The sequence below is a fragment of the Hippopotamus amphibius genome, chromosome 9, assembly GCF_030028045.1.
Source record: "Hippopotamus amphibius kiboko isolate mHipAmp2 chromosome 9, mHipAmp2.hap2, whole genome shotgun sequence".
Taxonomy (NCBI): domain Eukaryota; kingdom Metazoa; phylum Chordata; class Mammalia; order Artiodactyla; family Hippopotamidae; genus Hippopotamus; species Hippopotamus amphibius.
The window spans coordinates 82709118-82726406 of record NC_080194.1 but is presented as its reverse complement, the minus strand read 5'-3'; positions in this window follow the sequence as shown (position 1 = coordinate 82726406).

Below are 17289 nucleotides of genomic sequence, written 5' to 3'. Positions count from 1 at the left end.
ATCTCTTCTCTTGCTTCGTACCTCGTATCTGCTTTATGGTTCTAGCTTCCCGCCGCTTTTGGTTTCTTCGCTTTTTCACCACTTTAAGTGTTTAGATTGTTAGGCAGTTTCCTTTGATTCCCCACCCCCCCCCCCTGCGTTCACATACACGCAGGCAGGTAACAAAACTTAGACTAGGAGAGGCTCAGTGTCGCCTGGTGCAACCAGCACGGCCTTTGGCCCCAGAGTCTTCCCAGCTTGTCCGTTGGACGTGCCCCAAGTGATCTGATCTCACTGAACTTCAGTTGTTCAAGCAGACAAAGGCGAGAATACTTTCTATTTAAAGGGTTACTGTGAAGCATAAATATGGTAGTGGAAAGCACCTGCCGCTGAATGGACATTTGAGGACCGTGACTTCTGTATACTACTACTGCTGATAATAATAATAATTACTAGTAGTAGTAGTAGTAAATTTTTCACCGTCATCATCATTACTTACTATTTAACTACAAAAAGAGCTCTAATGATACTTGGCGTTCAAAAACAGTACTGAACGTCAGGAGAAATATGACAGCCCTCCTTACCTTCTTAACTTGAATTTCACAAGCAAAGGCTTTGAAAGTGTGGTGGTGTTCAGACAGCTTAGTTTTTTGCTTGAGCTACATTTAGGGTCTTTATGAAAGTATCAGGTCCTAAGAAAGTCAGTATGGGAGGGAAAGAAAGAACTCTACTTCTTTGTTCTCTATTGTTCCATTTTTTACTTATTCAAACCGAATCTGTTATTAACTTAAGGTATATTAAATGGCTTTTCAATTAGTAAATAAGATGTCCTGTAAATATTGAAGGTTTATCTCAACTGAGAGTTTTGTGTGAATAGGATGGAAGTCTCGCAGGTTTCTTGTGGCACTCTGTAAGAATCCTAGCTGTCCTCTGCTACAGCGGTTCCACTACACACCACTGTCTCTCTTGGCGCCCCATTGATCCTGGGCATCTCCAAGTCTCACAGTGCCACTTGAATATCATCATGCCTATTGTTACTCATAATCAGACCTGACAATCACGATGTTTGGGGGTACTGATTACTCCCTAGTTGCCTTGCCCATAAAGTAGAGAATTCATTTCAGGGGCAAATCATTTGTCACTAATGAATCACTTACTTATTTGTTCACTTACAAATGTAAAGTAATACAAGTATTATTGAGCATCTACTCTATGCCACTGCTAGGCAAAGAGGTATGTCGAGAAATATGACACAGTCCCAAGCTTCAAAGAACTCAAAATCTAACTAACTGTGATACTGACACATCAATGGATAAGTACATTGAGATGTCTTCAGTGCAATGAACAGGCAGGTGGGGAGCACAGAGGGGGGCGGGCAGTATTGCCAACACAGTCTAGAGTTCGGGAGGAGTGGAGGGCAGTTTGTCAAGAAAGCCTTCCCAAAAGAAGTGACCCATGAACTAAGCCTTAAATAGTAGTAGGGGTTGGCCAGGTACAGGTGAAGGAGTGGAAGGATGCTCTAGGCAGAGGGGACATTATGAATAAAGGCACAGAGGCCAGAAACAACAAGGCAGCTCAAAGGAACTGCAAACTCCTCTTTGTGGTTGAAGTGTGAGGGGCCAGCTAGAGACTGGTAAGGAAAGTCACTGCAGGAAGAACCTGAAGCCAAATCACAGATGGCTGTGCATGTCATACCAAGAAGCTGGGACTCCATCCTGTAGGTGACTGGGAGTCAATGCGGGGTTTTAAGTGGGAGTGTGATATGGCCAGATTTATGTTTAGAAAGATCATCTAACAGCAGCCATAAGGACAGATTTAAGGGACTTCCCTGGTAGTCCAGTGGTTAAAACTCCACACTTGTAATGCAGGAGACACAGGTTTGATCCCTGGTTGGGGAACTAAGATCCCAAAAATATAAATAAATAAAAAAGAAACTGCTCTCGAGGGGAAGAAAAAAAGAAAAGCACAGGTTTAAGGGAACCAAGCCCGAGATCAAAAAATGTGGAAGCTTCTGAAGCAGTCCAGGTAGTCCAGTGGGATCAAAAGACTGAACAAGGACAACTATAATAAGGTCAGAGAAGAGAAGGGAAATTCCAGAAACAAGAGGGAATCTTGGCCGGACTTGGAACATGATTGCATGTGGAAGGTAAAGAAGAGAGAGGGCTCAAGGATGATATCAGCCTTCTAGCTTGAGAGGGTGGTGGCCATCCCCGTACCCCCACGGTACCCAGGAAGAGAGTCATGCCCTGCATAAGAGATGGATTTTAGGGGAACAATGATGTGTTTAATTTTGATGGTTTTGAATTTGAGGTGCCCATGGACCTTCCAAGTAAATGTGTCCACTAGATGGAAAAGTCCAAGCTCGAGGTATTAGATTTGAAAGTCATCAGCATAGAGTAGTTTTTACACCATGAAAGTAGAAGTGAAGCCTCAGGAAGAATGTGGAATTCTAGAAAGTTGTGGCCAAGGGCAGATCTCTGAAACTCTGATATCTAAAGCTCCCAATTATCCTGATGAATTTGGAGGGAAGGTTGTTTACAGAACTCAAGGTGTGGGACTTGAAAAGGATGCTCGGGGAAGGTGGCGAGGGTTTGGAATAGTCATTAGTAAAAATGAGACTTGAAAATTGAAAGCTGAAAAGCAGTCACAGGACTGATGAACGATGCTGAGGACCTGGCTGAGGTTGGAGATCATGAAATTGTAGTGACAGAGTCTACACAATTGTGTGACTTTCTCCATCAAAATTTAACCACTCAGGCATGAGGGGAAAGCATAACACTGATCCAGATTTGGAGTTGTGCTGGAGGATGTGCAAGAAGGAGACTGATACACAGTATTAATTAGAAAATAATTTAAATCATCAATCAAAGAATCTAGGCTGTGAGCTAGAAAGGGATAGATGGGAATAAAATGACAAATTTAAGAAAAGGAGTTCTTTGAGGTTAAAGAGCCCTTGTTTCAGGATTGAGGAGTGAAAAAGCCAGGAGGTTTTTGGTTATGATCTCCAATTTCTGAAGTGGAATAATTCCAGGTAACGGTTAAGTGCAGCTTGCTAATGGATGCTGGTGGAGGAAGTGGTGTAGAGATTTAAGGTCATCCGAATTTATGGGATCAGGGGGCACTGGGCCTTGAGAGATGGACAGACATTGAAGAGACTGAGAGGATGTTAAGAGAAATACCATGTGCCCAAGTCCACAGTGACTAGCTGGGAAGGTTGCTAAGCGACACAGATATGCATTCTATGAATTTTCATCCTGACTTGGGTACTTTTCGAATAGGAAATAAATGTTAAAACTAGTTCTCCAAGAATATCATGACAGACAGTTGAATCAAACAGACCTGCATCAAATTCTGACACCACCTCCCTTGACTTGGTCAAGTTACCTAAACTCTTAGAGTCTTGATTTCACCATTTGTAAAATAGGGGTGACAGTGATACCTTATATACCCACTGCATAACCTATTTTCACAGGGTTGCTAGGAGGATTAATTGAGATGATACATATGGAGCACTTAGTACTTGGCACATAGCAAACCCTGAATAAAAATTAGCTATAGTAATAGTTAATGCGTATATAGTACTTGCTATATGCCAAGTATCATTTTAAGCATTAGTTCTATATTGCAAATGAGAAAACTGAGGCCCAGAAACACGAGGTGTGCTGACAAGGACCATACAGCTAGACAGTGTCAGAGCTGGTGTTCAAACCCAGGTCTAGAGGCTGGACTCTTGATTACAAATGTCTCCCCACAATAGGAATATTTATTCATATTAATATCACTTCAAATGAATGTATCTATTAAAAAACTTTTACTGAGCACCTTTTAGGTGTAAATCACTGAATTAAACAGCTATAAGAAAATATCTGGGACTTCCCTGGTGGTCCATTGGTTAGGACTCCACACTTCCACTGCAGGGGCATGGTCAGGGAACTGGGATCCCATGTGCCATGTGGCATGGCCAAAAACTTTTTTTTTTAAAAGTGTTTTTAAATACCTGGATTAAACACACCTGAGGGCCTCCTGAGACTCCCAAGGGACCCACTCAGCCCTCCTCCTGTCGTTCCTGGACACTGCACAGCTTGGGATGTAACTTCACCCGCATCTGCTGAGAGAGCCAAGTGACCGAACCCAAAAATGCAAGTATGTTATTTCCCCAACGACTGTAAGAGGGCATGGCTGGAGCACAACAGGTAGGTTCCTTCTCTGTCCATGGCCTGTTTAGAGGCATGGTTTTTCAGTACATCTCCTCTGGAGACACCTCTCATGGCCAAGCTGGAGCACCTGGTAAGTGACCAGCTGTGTCTCTTGTGACATGTCGGAAAGCAGCGGCCAGCATGGTAACACGTCCTCTGGCACTTGTCTCCCAACTTTTCCTCCCCATGCCCCTTCTCCCTCACTCCCACCTGGGGTTGACTTCATTGCCTCAATCTCTGTGTACCAACGAGTCTCTGAACATAAAGAGTTTGCATAAAGCTTTAGAAGGATTAGGCCTGTGTCTGCATGAAATAAGTTACCATACAAATAACTACTTTATAAATACCAAATAAGCAGGATGCACCAGAGCACAAGTTTGCAGCCCAGCCTGAATGTCATTAACTATGTGATCTTGTATTTTCTGTGCCTTGGTTTCCTTGTATATAAAACAGGCATAGTGAGACCTGTGTTGTACTTTCACACACTGATGGTAAGAATAAAAAATGGCACAACTTCCAGGGAAGAAAATTTGAAGATGTTTGTAAAAATTTAGCATGCTTTTACCCTTTGATCCAGCAGTCCCAGCCTCTAAATCTATCCTACAGACACTCTTGCACGCATCTGAAAGGCTGATGTGAAAGGCATTCACTGCAACATTGCTTATAATGGATTAAAAACAACCCAGGTGTTCATCATTAGACAAAAAGCAAAAACTTTGATATGAAAACAATGCCCTCTTTTCAAGGCCCAAATGAGATAACCCATGTCAAATTCCTAGCAGAGTACCTGACACATAGTAGGACCTCAGAAAATGGTGACTACAAAAATAACTCTCAATCAAAGTGGAGGTATAAAAGATTTAAGAAAAAAGAAGAACTTGACCTCGGCCTGGAAGCTGGGGAAGACTCAGAGAGAAGCAGGGGAATGGGGAGGGTTCCCAGTGAGGAGTGGGGGACACAAGAGAGCAAAGTTGTGAAGGCAGAATGGCAGGTGGAAGGAAGGCTCTGGACAGTGGCCTGGGGATTAGAGCAGAGTGGTGCGTAGGAGCAGTGGGAGGTGGAGTTAGTGAGAGAAGTTGGGGTCACATGGGGAAGAATTGAATTGTATCATGAACTTGAGACTTTATTCTTTGGGTCATAAGAGAAACTAATTCTATATTTGTATTGTATCTTACAGTAGAAAGCCAAACCTTATTGGTTGGATTTGATACCCACCCAAATTAATATTATGAGTCTCTCAAATATTCTTGGGCTAGAAATAACCTAATAAATGTGGCACATGTCAAGGAGTGTCCCTATTAGCAAGAGCACGAGTGTTCAGAGTTGGTCATCACCAAAGTGTCTCAGTCTGTTAAAAGTTTTCAAACTAAACAGTGATTTCACATGTTTTGATGTTGGTCATGGCTTTGGATTTTATTGGATCTTATTTACATAAGAAAAAACATTAACCAATTTAAAACTGAAAGAGAGAAGGGAAAATGACCATTTAAAAGTCAATTGGTTTAGGGCCTTTCACTCTGCTAAAAGTTCCAAAGTTCAAAACAACAACAAAATCCCACGATAAGTTGGGCCCAGAGGGCTAAACAATGACAAAAGTCACTTGTCTCCCTTTGGATGGTTTCCAAATTTATACAACAAAGTTCCCATTAAATACGCAGGAAGTTCTGATTATTTATGATGTAATTTAATATTGACATGTTATTAAGTGAGCTGACCCTCCCCCAAGCCTTTGGAATTTCACATCTAATGACTGCAGGATAACTCCCCTACCAAAGCTTGTAATCAACGGTTTTCCTCTGCGAGATATTTTTTCCTTCAAAAAGAAATTCCAAGAGGTTGACTGTATTCTCAATGTCTTGTACATTTCCTGAATTGTGTGCAGGAGGATTTCACGGAGAGAGAGATTTCTATGGCCTTTTTTATGCTGAACGGGCTAAGCTCCAGAGACTCACTGCCTAAACCCATTACACACAGATCACCTAACTCTGTGACTGGGTTTGTGATGCCAGATTAATTTACCTGCACACCAGGTCGGGAGAAAATGACTTTACACATCTCCTCTGCACTAGCAAAGCATGTGGAGATCATTTTACAGGAAAGAGAAAGACCAGTCTGCAAAGGAGGCTGGAGTTGAACAGTTAGGATGCCACCTTCCATGCATTCAGTTACAGGTGGCAAAGGAGCCCCATCTGAGACTTGAAAGGAAGCAAAGGGCCTGAGAGAGAATGATGAGAGTTGGGGACATTTGCAAAGGGTAATGAATGAGCTAGGAAAGCACTGAACTGAGGACTGGGAAACATGTCCAGAGTGATTTATTCCCAGGTCCCTCATTATCCTCCTGTCTGCTCTGTGACCTTGGGCCAATCACTTCATCTCTACAGTAGAATTTCCCTTCTTCCTCCCAGAGAGGAAAAAAAGATGAGCTACAGTATGTTAAGTTCTCTAAGGGGCTGGCATTGTTAGAGCAAATTTTGGCAACTTTAACAGCTCTACCATAGGTTGGAACAAAAAGATTTGGGCATGATGTCTTAGCTGTTGCTTGAAGGATTTGGTTTTCCACATCCCGAGGATGAGACCTTTAACACCCAAGGCAGGTCTGACTGGGCTGGTGTCTGGAGGTGCTGGAGGTCTTCTGTTTAGCGCTTTGGTCCATAAGCTGTATAAACTCAGGTGAGTTTTCCCATCGGCAAAACAGGTATAAATATGCCATAGGTTACCCAGTGATTCTGAGGATTTAACATATATAATGCACCTTGTGTTGTGGCTGGCACAGAATCTGTGTGCTGTACATGACTGTTCTTATCATTCACCAGCTGGCTTTAGACAGCCACCGTTCCTCATCAATTACAAACGTTGCTTGTATCAGCAGCAAAGAATGTTATGAAAACTAACTTGCCTCTTGGACAAATTACTTATGCTTTGTACATCAGTTTTCTCATCTGTGAAACAGTAGTAATTGTACCTGTTTTCTATGACTGTGGTGAGGATTAAATGAAATAATGAATACTAAGGTCTGGGCCCAGAAAAAAGAAATAATAAAAACATAATTAATAATAAAAGTAGCTACTATTATTAGTTTTATCATCACCATGGTGAAAATCACTGTGAATTCTCCTCCTACAGACTGAAGTTTTCTCTCACTGCTTTAGTTCTGAACAGCTCTCATGCCACACGAGCAATGAAAGATTGAACACACATAAATTAATGGTCTGTGCTCTGATCGTTCACATATTAGTAATGAGGATGATACTTGCTCTTCATGTTAATAGTTATCCATGAATGACATAAATTTAGAGGACTTATGAAGATGAGATAAGCTTGGCACATGGCAAGCATACTATGGTGCTTTTTAACCAGATAAACACATACATACATAGAAAGACAAGGCAAGCTCATGAATCATTATCCTTAGTCTTGCTTGCATCCTACCTAACCAAGTGTTTTCTCTTCTCTAGGTTGGTTAAAGGTACTTACAGTGTCAGTGCTGACACGTGGTTCTGAACGGAGCTCTCCAAGCGTCCTTGTATCTCCCCCAACCTCATGCCACTTGCCAGCTACCATGCTTCCCCACGTTCCCTCATCTGAGTCCCATCAGATGAGGGACACATCCCTTGATCACATCCTGTCCAGCTCATTTACCACCTGCCTGCTCCCTAGTTGCTTCCAGTCCTGGGGGTTCTGGGTACCACATTTCCCAGCAGAAATGGAAACTGTTTCTGACTCTGCATCACCATCTCAGCCTTGTCACATCCCTGGGGGCTAGAGAGGGGGTGACCGGCAGCCAGGCAGGAAAAGGACACCAGGAGAGGAGAGCCTGGGACTCTGGTGACTTGGGACAGAGGTAGGAGACTGGAGAAGCCCCCTCAGAGTTTTGGATTCAGCCTTCACATTCACATTTACGCCTGAAAGGGAGGGAAGGAAGTAGGGAGAGAGCCCCTGGGAGCTAGGTATCCGAGTGAGAGAAGTTTACAAGGGGCAGCAGGGATGGAAAACAATTTACACTCTGTTCTAACTCACTGTCCACTGCCTCCCTGCACCAGGGACCACCTTAGTTAACGAGGGAGTGCGATGGAGAAGAAGACAGATTTTCTCCAGGTTTCTTCGAGCTGCCCATGTAAACTGGCCACGGGCTTCTCAGCACATTTTCAGGCTAATTCAGTCTAAGGGATCACTAACTGATACCAGCTTTATAATTGTTTCTCCTGGGATCCCAGGAGATCACTCTCTAGGAGGAGACTCTCAGGTGCTACAGCAGACCCCTAGGGAGATATTTTAGCTTTGGGGGATCTTCTGTCTCCTCCACCATCCAGATCACAGTACATGTTTGGCTCTGCACTGCCAACATTTAAGGCCCAATACCCTTGCTCTGCTTTCCCCAAGGCCGGTAATCTCCCTGGTGGCCAGCAATGCGTTAGGGACTGAAATTAGCAACCCCACCCCCACCCCCAGTCCCCAGATTGGGAGCGGGCACAAGAAGACCTTTGGAAGAGTGGTTCACAGGCCCCTCTGGTCATCTCAGACCCCACCTGCATCCAGGAACACCTCTTGGCTCACACCTCTTGTATTCATTTCATGGTTTTGTCAAAAGCTCAGCACTGAGCCAATGAGCCCCGCCTGCAGCCCAGCTTTTCTTGGGCCCCTTCGCAAAGGGCTTCCACCCTGATGAATGGACTGTGCCCGAGGAGGTGTGTGCTTAACATTCTTCAAAATGCTGGAGGAGGGGACTTTCGCAGAAGGGAGGGAGGGAGGGAGGAATGGAGGTGCGGGCGTTGAGACCTAAGCCCCCGAATAAACCAGACGAACACAAAATGTCAGGAGTCTGGGATTTTTTTCCACAGTGAGATCATTTTCTTTTTAACCAGCCATCAGGAGCCATGACTCTAGGGACTATATATGCCCATCAAGTCCAGTCCCCTGCCTCCATGCGTGAGGATGGCTCAGAAACGTGCGCTCCTCTAGAAGGTCCTGTTTACCCTTCTCTCCCCACATCAGTGTCTGACAGTCCTGATCTCGAGGCACGTTATCCCAAGGGTCCCTGCCAGGCCCTGAGGCTGGCTTCCTTACCCTCTAACTCCGGAAAAACTTCAGGACATCTTTGGGATGTCCGATCCGTCTGGGTTCCTGTTGGTGAGCCTTGCGACCTGTCTGGAGTCACCAGGAAGGTGGCCATTCTTGAACTTCTCTTTCTATCAACAGTAGCAGCCACAGTTTGGAGATTCAGCCCCGTGTTTCCTCTCGAGCCTGGATCAGTGCACACTTCCTCCCTCGGTTGCCCTAGAGATGGCTCAGAAGGTGCTGAGCTTAACAAGCACTTGGAAAAAATGGGCCCAAGGCACAAAGGAGGTGAAATCAGTCATCATCCCTCTACGTCCCTCTTTTCCTTTATTTCTCTCTCCACCTGTAAACACTGAAACTGCCACAGTTCTCAGTTTTAATCAGTTTGCTGATTTTTAAAGGTAATGAAGTTATTCAATGACATTTACTAAGTGCTTACAAGATAGTGTCAAGAAACATGTAGTGGTTCTACATTTGTTTGTGTTTACTGCCTATTTTGCTGCTTTCCTGGGAGAGGTCCCAGGACGATACATGTATCTTCTCACCATTTCTTTGAGCAGCCAAAGACCCAGGCAAATGCTTATCAAGTTTTTTCTACTTGTTCATCACTAGCTTGGCACTTACAGAAAGATACAATAGCATCTCTGCCCTTGAGACACTTAGTCTTTTTTGGCAATATAACATCACAGTCAGGTAGTACATATTATGTGCCAGGCACAGTTCAGTAGCACTCATTTAACATTCCTGTGAAGTCATCATACTATTCCTGCTTTATAGACGAGGAAACCAAGGCTCGGAGAGGTTGAGTAACTTGCCCAAGGTGACACAGCTAGAGAGGACAGAGCTGGTTTCAAACCCAAGCAGCTGAACTTCAGAATCCATACACTTTACTCCTATGCTAGGCGGCCTTTTAAATGTGTCTCCACAACAAAGAAAAAGCCAGGCAAGGCAGCATGGATACCAACACTCAGCGGTTATGGTGGAGACTGAGGTTAAGGGTTTAGACCAAGAAAGAAATGGTTCTTGGGGAAAGAACCACAGAAAGAGCTGGGTGGGACTGTTTCAAGGCTAACAGAAGACTTTGTTCATGTGCAGAATGAGGGGGATAACCTGGAGATCTGAAGAGAAGCTAAGGGGTAGGATGGGAGCCTCACCTGACTTAAGAATAAAGAAAATAGGAAAGCTCCTCTCTGCAAAATGATGGTGCTAAGAGTACCTCCCTTCTGCTTTTGTGAGAACTAGAACAATGCCTTGCACATAGTAAGCGTAAGTTTGGGCTATACTATTACTGTTATTGTTCTTGGATGAACTTTTGCTCCGGGACTGGCTCAAGTTGGGGACCGGGGAGCCTGGCTTATATTATGGTGTCTTAGGTTAGTGACTGAAACACAGTGAAAATCTTTGTTCTTGGCAAACCAACACTATGCTCTCATTTCAAACCCACTTATAAATCCTGCAATGGAAAAAAACAGGACTGGCCCGTAGGGAACTCACTGTAAGGGCCTGACACTTGGGCCACACTCTTGCTAAATCCGCTGGCAGAAGACCTTCAGGCCACCCAGCCCCACCTGTAGGTGGAAGGCGATTTAATAGGTGATGTCACCAGGTCCCTTTTGACCGAGGAGAGGGCCCAAGTCTGTGGTCCTGTAAACAGACTCCTATGCGCTGCAAACCATGGGCGTTTTTGTGGATTGTTCTTTGTTCAGAAAAAGCCAGAGCAGTTCTGAGACGTCTGCAGAATGTTAGAGCTGTCACTCCTAAAGTAACCTAACTCTGTTACCCAGCCGGTCAGCAGAGCAAAGCAAGGTATCCGTCTCCGTGAGTCAGGGTTTATTTAATATTCACCACCCTGGCAGTTTTTTGACGGATGAAAATGTTTTGCAAACAGAACCTGGTCCTGTTTTTCTCCTCGCTCCTTTCTCTGCCAAACGTGGAGTGAGCGGTTGGCAGAGGCGGTGCTAAACTAGTAGGGCTGATGAGATAGTATCTCCGTCTCCTTGTAACACAAAACATTTATTTTGCAGCGAGTTGAAAACCCGATTGAAAGGGGTCCAAGATTTCTGGGAGCAAGAGGCTTGATCTTCCTCTCGCTGGACGGCCTGGCTTGTTGACTTTCTGCCTTTTGTCTCCCCTACAGCAGTGCACACACCCCTCTCCCCTAGACTCATACTATTAGGAAGGTAGTGCTGGAAGCACCAAAGATCCCCCCCCACCTTGGCCCAGGAAGTTGGGGAAATTGCCTACACTCAGTGAAAGACACGAGCCCTGATGGGCAAAACCAGGCTGCTGACTCCTTCTGGCTTTGCCCTCTAGCTGCCTGTCAGGAACCCAAAGCCCTCAGTACAGGCACAGCTTGGGGCCCACACAGTGGCCTCACAAGGGCATTTCGCTGAGGGCCTGACTCCATGCAGCAAGACGGGAAACCTCACAGCAGACTAGTTCCCCAGCTGCACCAGCCTCAGATGCTGCATCCATTAACATCCTGGCTCTTACTAGGATGGGGCCCTGGGCAAGTTATCTAATGTCTGTATCTGCAGAAATGGGGATAATAACAGTATCTACCCCTTAGGCTGTTGTGAGACGTAGAACAGAGAGCGCAATACGAGTGCTAGCGATACCACTACTATTCTTGTCAACGGTGAGGTGTGAGTGTGCTCCCCTCTCCTCCATCCAGGAGTCAATGCACCTGCTCTCAGTGGCCTCGCTGTGCCCATAGGCTGGGCCCTGGTGCCTTTTCTCATGAAGGCTCACCTTCCTCTTTCCGCAGAGCTGGCTTTGTGTTGTCTCGGAGGCTCCTGGGATTCATAAGCGATTTCTTTGGTCCTGCTTCTGCACAGGACTCCCAGCACTGGTAGCACTCAGCTTCAGTCGTTTTGTTCAGTTACTTAAAACACAATTGTCCGAACTCTTCCTTTCAGGAAAGCAGAAACACCTAAAGAGCTGGTCCCAAGGTGAGTTACAACCACACCTCTGCGGTCCTGGCGAGAGCATGTGCCATCACCTCACAACTTGTTCATCTAACTCAGGTTTACTGGGTGCTGTTTACATCAGGGTTTCTCCACCTGAACACTGTGGATATTCTGGAGCAGATAACTCTTTTTCTTTTTTTAATTTTTATTGGAGTATAGTTGCTTTACAATGTTGAGTTAGTTTCTGCTGTTCAGCAAAGTGAATCTGTTATACGTATACATATGTCCACTCTTTTTTAAATTTCCTTCCCATTTAGGTCACCACAGATCACTGAGTAGAGTTCCCTGTGCTATACAGTAGGTTCTCATTAGTTTTATCTGTTTTATACGTAGTGGTATAAATATGTCAATCCCAATCTCCTAATTCACTCCACCCCCCTCTCCCCTCCTTGGTGTCCATACGTTTGTTCTCTACGTCTGTGTCTCTATTTCTGCTTTGCAGATAAGTTCATCTATATCACTTTTCTAGATTCCATATAAGTGATATTATACGATATTTTTCTCTTTCTGATGGAGCAGATAACTCCATGTTATGGACACCATCCTGTGCATCATGGGAAACTTAGCAGCGTCCCTGGCCTCTACCCATCAGACGTCAGTTGCCCCCACTCATCCAGCTGTGACGACCCAAGTATCTCTAAGACAAGCCAATGTCCCCAGTGGTAAGGTTGCCAGATTTAGCAAGTAAAAACATAAAGGTATATTTTATCTGGCAGCCTTATTCTCGGGGCAGTTCACTGCCGTCGGGAGCCACTGGGTTAGGTGTCAAGCCCTGAGCCTGGTGCGTTCGCAGCCATTCACCCACGTGATAACCCTGTTGGGCAGTTATGAGCACCCCATCCCAAAGGTGAGAAACTGGGTTTTGGAGAGAGAACGCAGCATGCCCTAGTCAGCCAGGTGGGTGACTCATTTCAGTCCCTTTCTGCTCTATTGCAGCAGCTGGACGTGCTCATCCTCCTGTAGAATCTTCCCTGTTTATGAACACAGAGGAGCCCCCATTCCCACCTCGTTCCAACCCTTCTGTGCCGATGCTCTGATAACTGGGGCGTCGATTGTACAAAGGGCCGAACCAGACACGGTCCTACAAACCCTTCCAGACCCCACAGCTCTGAAAGCCTCTGGGAGAGAAGGCAAGTGGAGAAGAGGAGGGGAAGGAGCAGCAGGGGGTGTGGGGTCCCTGCCTCCCACTGCTCTGCAGCCCAGGCTTGCAAGAACAAAGGGCGCGCGGTGAGGCGTGATCGCTCCCCGGCCCGCCACCCAGTCAATGGGGCACGCTGGATGCCTGCCCTCCGACGCTCGGGCCTTGTTAACAGACCTCAGCTGTTGCCCAAAGCCCTCACCTCACCCAAGAGGGCTCTATTTGCATGATAATACCCTCTTTGGGGGATGATTGCTTAATTAAAGAACAGCAATCACTTTAATTAGCATGTCTCCTTGAGCCCCGGTCCTTCCTCGGATTCCAATGAGCTGCTCGTTAGGTCTGGGCACTGGGACAAATCCGGGGCCTCTGGCAGCAAAGGGAGGCTTCCAGGGCAGGCAGCCTGGGACGGGACCTCAGGGACGGGAGGCCCAGCCCTGCCAAGAGCACAACCCAGGCTTTGTGAGGAAGCAGCCGGTCGGGCCTGGGCGAGCACCCTCAGGGCCCGCGACCTGTGCGCAGGCGAGGGCCGGGCCCTGGAGGATGGCGTTCGCTGGCTTTCTCTCGGCCTCTGCTCACCCGCTTGGGCCACACGTGCCTTCTCAGCGCTTTCGCCCTTAACCTTTCGCTGTCTGACACCATCCTCCTCCTCCCATGAGCTGCTTTCGGTCACCCCGGCCCATCGCTCTTCTCCTCCCTGTCCCACACCTGAACCTGTTTTCATCTCACTGCCCGTGGATTCCTCACTCCCACTTTCAGGGGGCAATTTTCTCCCTTAACAGGTTGTGTGGGGGATGCCACGTGAAACAAAACAAAAACAAACAAGGAAAAACACCTGTCCTGTCTCCTCCCCTGGGGGAGGTCAACACCTTTCTTTAGCTTCTCTTCCCTGAGATGCAGGGCCCCAAGGAGGATTTCCAGAAATAAGGGCCAATGTGGATTCTTACTGCCAAAGCTTCTCCTTCCCTCATTGTTAATAAAGCAGAAGGTACTTTGTTGGCTGCTGGTCGGCCACTTCCTATACACTACGAGGAATGTCAGCCAAAATATACTTTGATATTTCTCTTGATGTTTTCTAGAAGACCTTTTCTAGAGTAAGGACAGTAGCCTCCCCTCCAGAAAAAAATCTTCTCTCCTTTGCCTGGATGTCAATGTACCTGAAATCAATTGACCTTCATCCCCCTTCCTACATCTCTCTCTCTCTCTCTCTCTCTCTCTCACACACACACACACACACACACACGCACACTCCATCCCTTAAGGTCTGTATCTATAAGATTCTGTCTATTGCAAAAAAAGGTAAAATACACATATAAAAGTGATAAGATAGAGATAGCCCTGGATTTGCACTCAAAGGATATGGCTTCAAGTGCAAGTTTAGCATCTGAGGCAGAAACACCTCTTTCACCCATTTTCTGGGGTTTTCAAGAAGACAGTGAGGGACTTCCCTGGTGGCCCAGTGGTTAAGACTTTGTGCTTTCGCTGCAGGGGATACAGGTTCGATCCCTGGCTGGGGAACTAAGATCTCACATGCTGTGGTGTGGGGGCGGGGGGAGAAAAGGCAGTGAGAGTCTCCGGGACTCCAGCCCCAGAGAGGGACCCAATCCAGCCTCTCACTCAATTTGGGGCTCTCTCCCCGCTCAGCCTCGCGAGCACACGTCCAGTCTTTACCATCTCCATCTTGCTGGCCTTGGTGCCCCCAGAGTAAGCAGGCATGGGGCCCCCCCACCTGCAGAGCCCTTGCCTTTGCCTGCAGGCAGGAGAATTCAGGGGGAGTAGGAGGTAGCTGGGAGCGACTCTGGGGACTCAGGTTGGAGAGAAGGGGGAGGGGAGGGAATGCAGGAGGTGGGGGTCTCTGGGGAGAAAGAGCCTCGCTGCCCCTGGGTATCATCCTGTGGAGAGAGTAACCACACATCAGAGGTAAATCCACTTCCTGGCAGGAAGCTGAGCCTGAAACCAGATGAAGCCACAGCGGTTCAAAGAGAGAGTGACACCCAAACAAGAGAGCAGCTCTTAATCCCCCACAGAAAGATGAGAATGGGGGGCTCAGGCCCAGGCGGGAGACTGCCCGGCTTTGTTTAACCAGGCCTGAAAACACAGCCCTATTGAGAGGCCCGGCCTCCAAGACACAGACCCCGAGGGGTGGTTGCCACGTTGAAGGCAGCCCGAGGCTGCCCGCTTTCACCTCTTTAGTTCTGGGCTTGGCAGTAATGAGGCGAAGGGCCAGGACTTTTAACTGGCTGGGTCAAAAAGGCTTCCTCATTAGACAAACAGTGTGTGGGGCGGTGGGGAGCCTCCGCGTGGAACCGGGAGCTTCCAGAAAAGAGGCAGAGCCGGGGGCCTGCGGGGCAGGTTCCTTCCACGCTCTAGCCCCTCTGAGCCGCAGGGGCCCTTCACCTCCGCCCCGGGCCCCTCCCTGCCACCCCCACCACAGCCTGAAGGGAGCCAGAAGCAGTGTCAAGTGGGCCAGAAGAGGGTCCAGACAAACATGAAGTGACAAACATGTGGCTGGGGGAGGGGCCTGCCCCGAGGCTGGTTTTTGACCTGTGAGTCAGCACCTGGCCTGAGGTAAATTCAGGGAGGACCGCCCTCAGCCGGTGGGCAGACAGGCCTGCAGCGGGGAGGGGTCCCTCTCTCCTGGGTGGCAGCAGAGCGGCCGCTGTGGCCCAGCCCCAGCCCTGGGGTCTGAGGCCCCACACCCTGCTGGGTCTTCTCCAAAGCTGTTTGTCAGCCTGCTCCCCGCAGGGACCTAAGGTTTCGAAGGCGATTCATGGAGATGAGGAAGGGGATGCTGCAAGCGGAGTGAGGGGGTCCCATCCTCTCATCCAACATCTCAACCAGATGTCTGCTTAGATTTACTTGATATACTTGCCCTGTAAGATTTCAGCTGAAGAAACAATCACAGAATGCAGATAGTTCAAAATGCACCGCCCTCAGGGGTAAGATGCTCTGGGGAGGAGATTCATACATCTCTGTTTTCAGGACAACATCTCTGCAGAGCTGGCATCCAAATGTAATTCATTAAATAAATGCTTATTAAACACCTTGTTTATACACCCATTAGTTCCACAGGAGGTTTGAGGCAGCTTACAGAGAGATGCATATAAGAAAATAGAGGTAAATATAAATGGGGATAAATTATCATGACCAGAGAAAACATATATGAACTGAAATCCAGACCAGGGAAGAGAAGTATATATATATGGGGGGGGGGGGGGGGCGGTGGCAGGGCATAAAGTTGTATATATTTACTGTTACTGGACTCCAAACTGACTTCTGAGTTTCCTACAAGGCAGCAAGCCAGGATGTGTGTGTGTGTGTGTGTGTGTGTGTGTGTGTGTGTGTGTGTGTGTGTGTGTGTGTGTCTGGTATCTAACTCTTTCTGTCAGAACGCAGGAACTATACCAGCTTCTCAAGCTAAGCAAAAGCCTTTTCCATCTTAAAATTTTAGAATAAATTTCTCACAATGAACATCATATAGGGTAACAGAATGATGATGTCTTTAGCTGGCTACTGAGGTATTGGACTCCTGTGGCAGATTCTACGCTTAGTCAATAAAAACTAAAAGCAATAACATTAAAATGCAGCTCTGTAAAAACAGGTTGATGGGGAGCTCGCTGGCGGCCTAGTGGTTAGGATTCCAGGCTTTCACTGCCGTGGCCCAGGGTTCAGTGCTTGGGGGAGACTGAGATCCTGCAAGCCTTGGCCAAAAAAGAAAAAAGAAAGAAAAAGCAGGTTGATGAATATTCAAGATACAACAACCTGAAAGAGTTGCTTTAGTTTGCTCCAAGTGTAACCCATCTGTCTTAGTTTGGGTTCCCCTAGAAGCAGACCTTAAGAAAAAGATTCAAATACATGTCATTCAAATGAATCAAAAAGATTCAAATACAAGTAAACAACAGTAGCGGGTGGGAAAGTGAGCTGGAGAGGGAAAAGAAGCCTCCCCCACCAA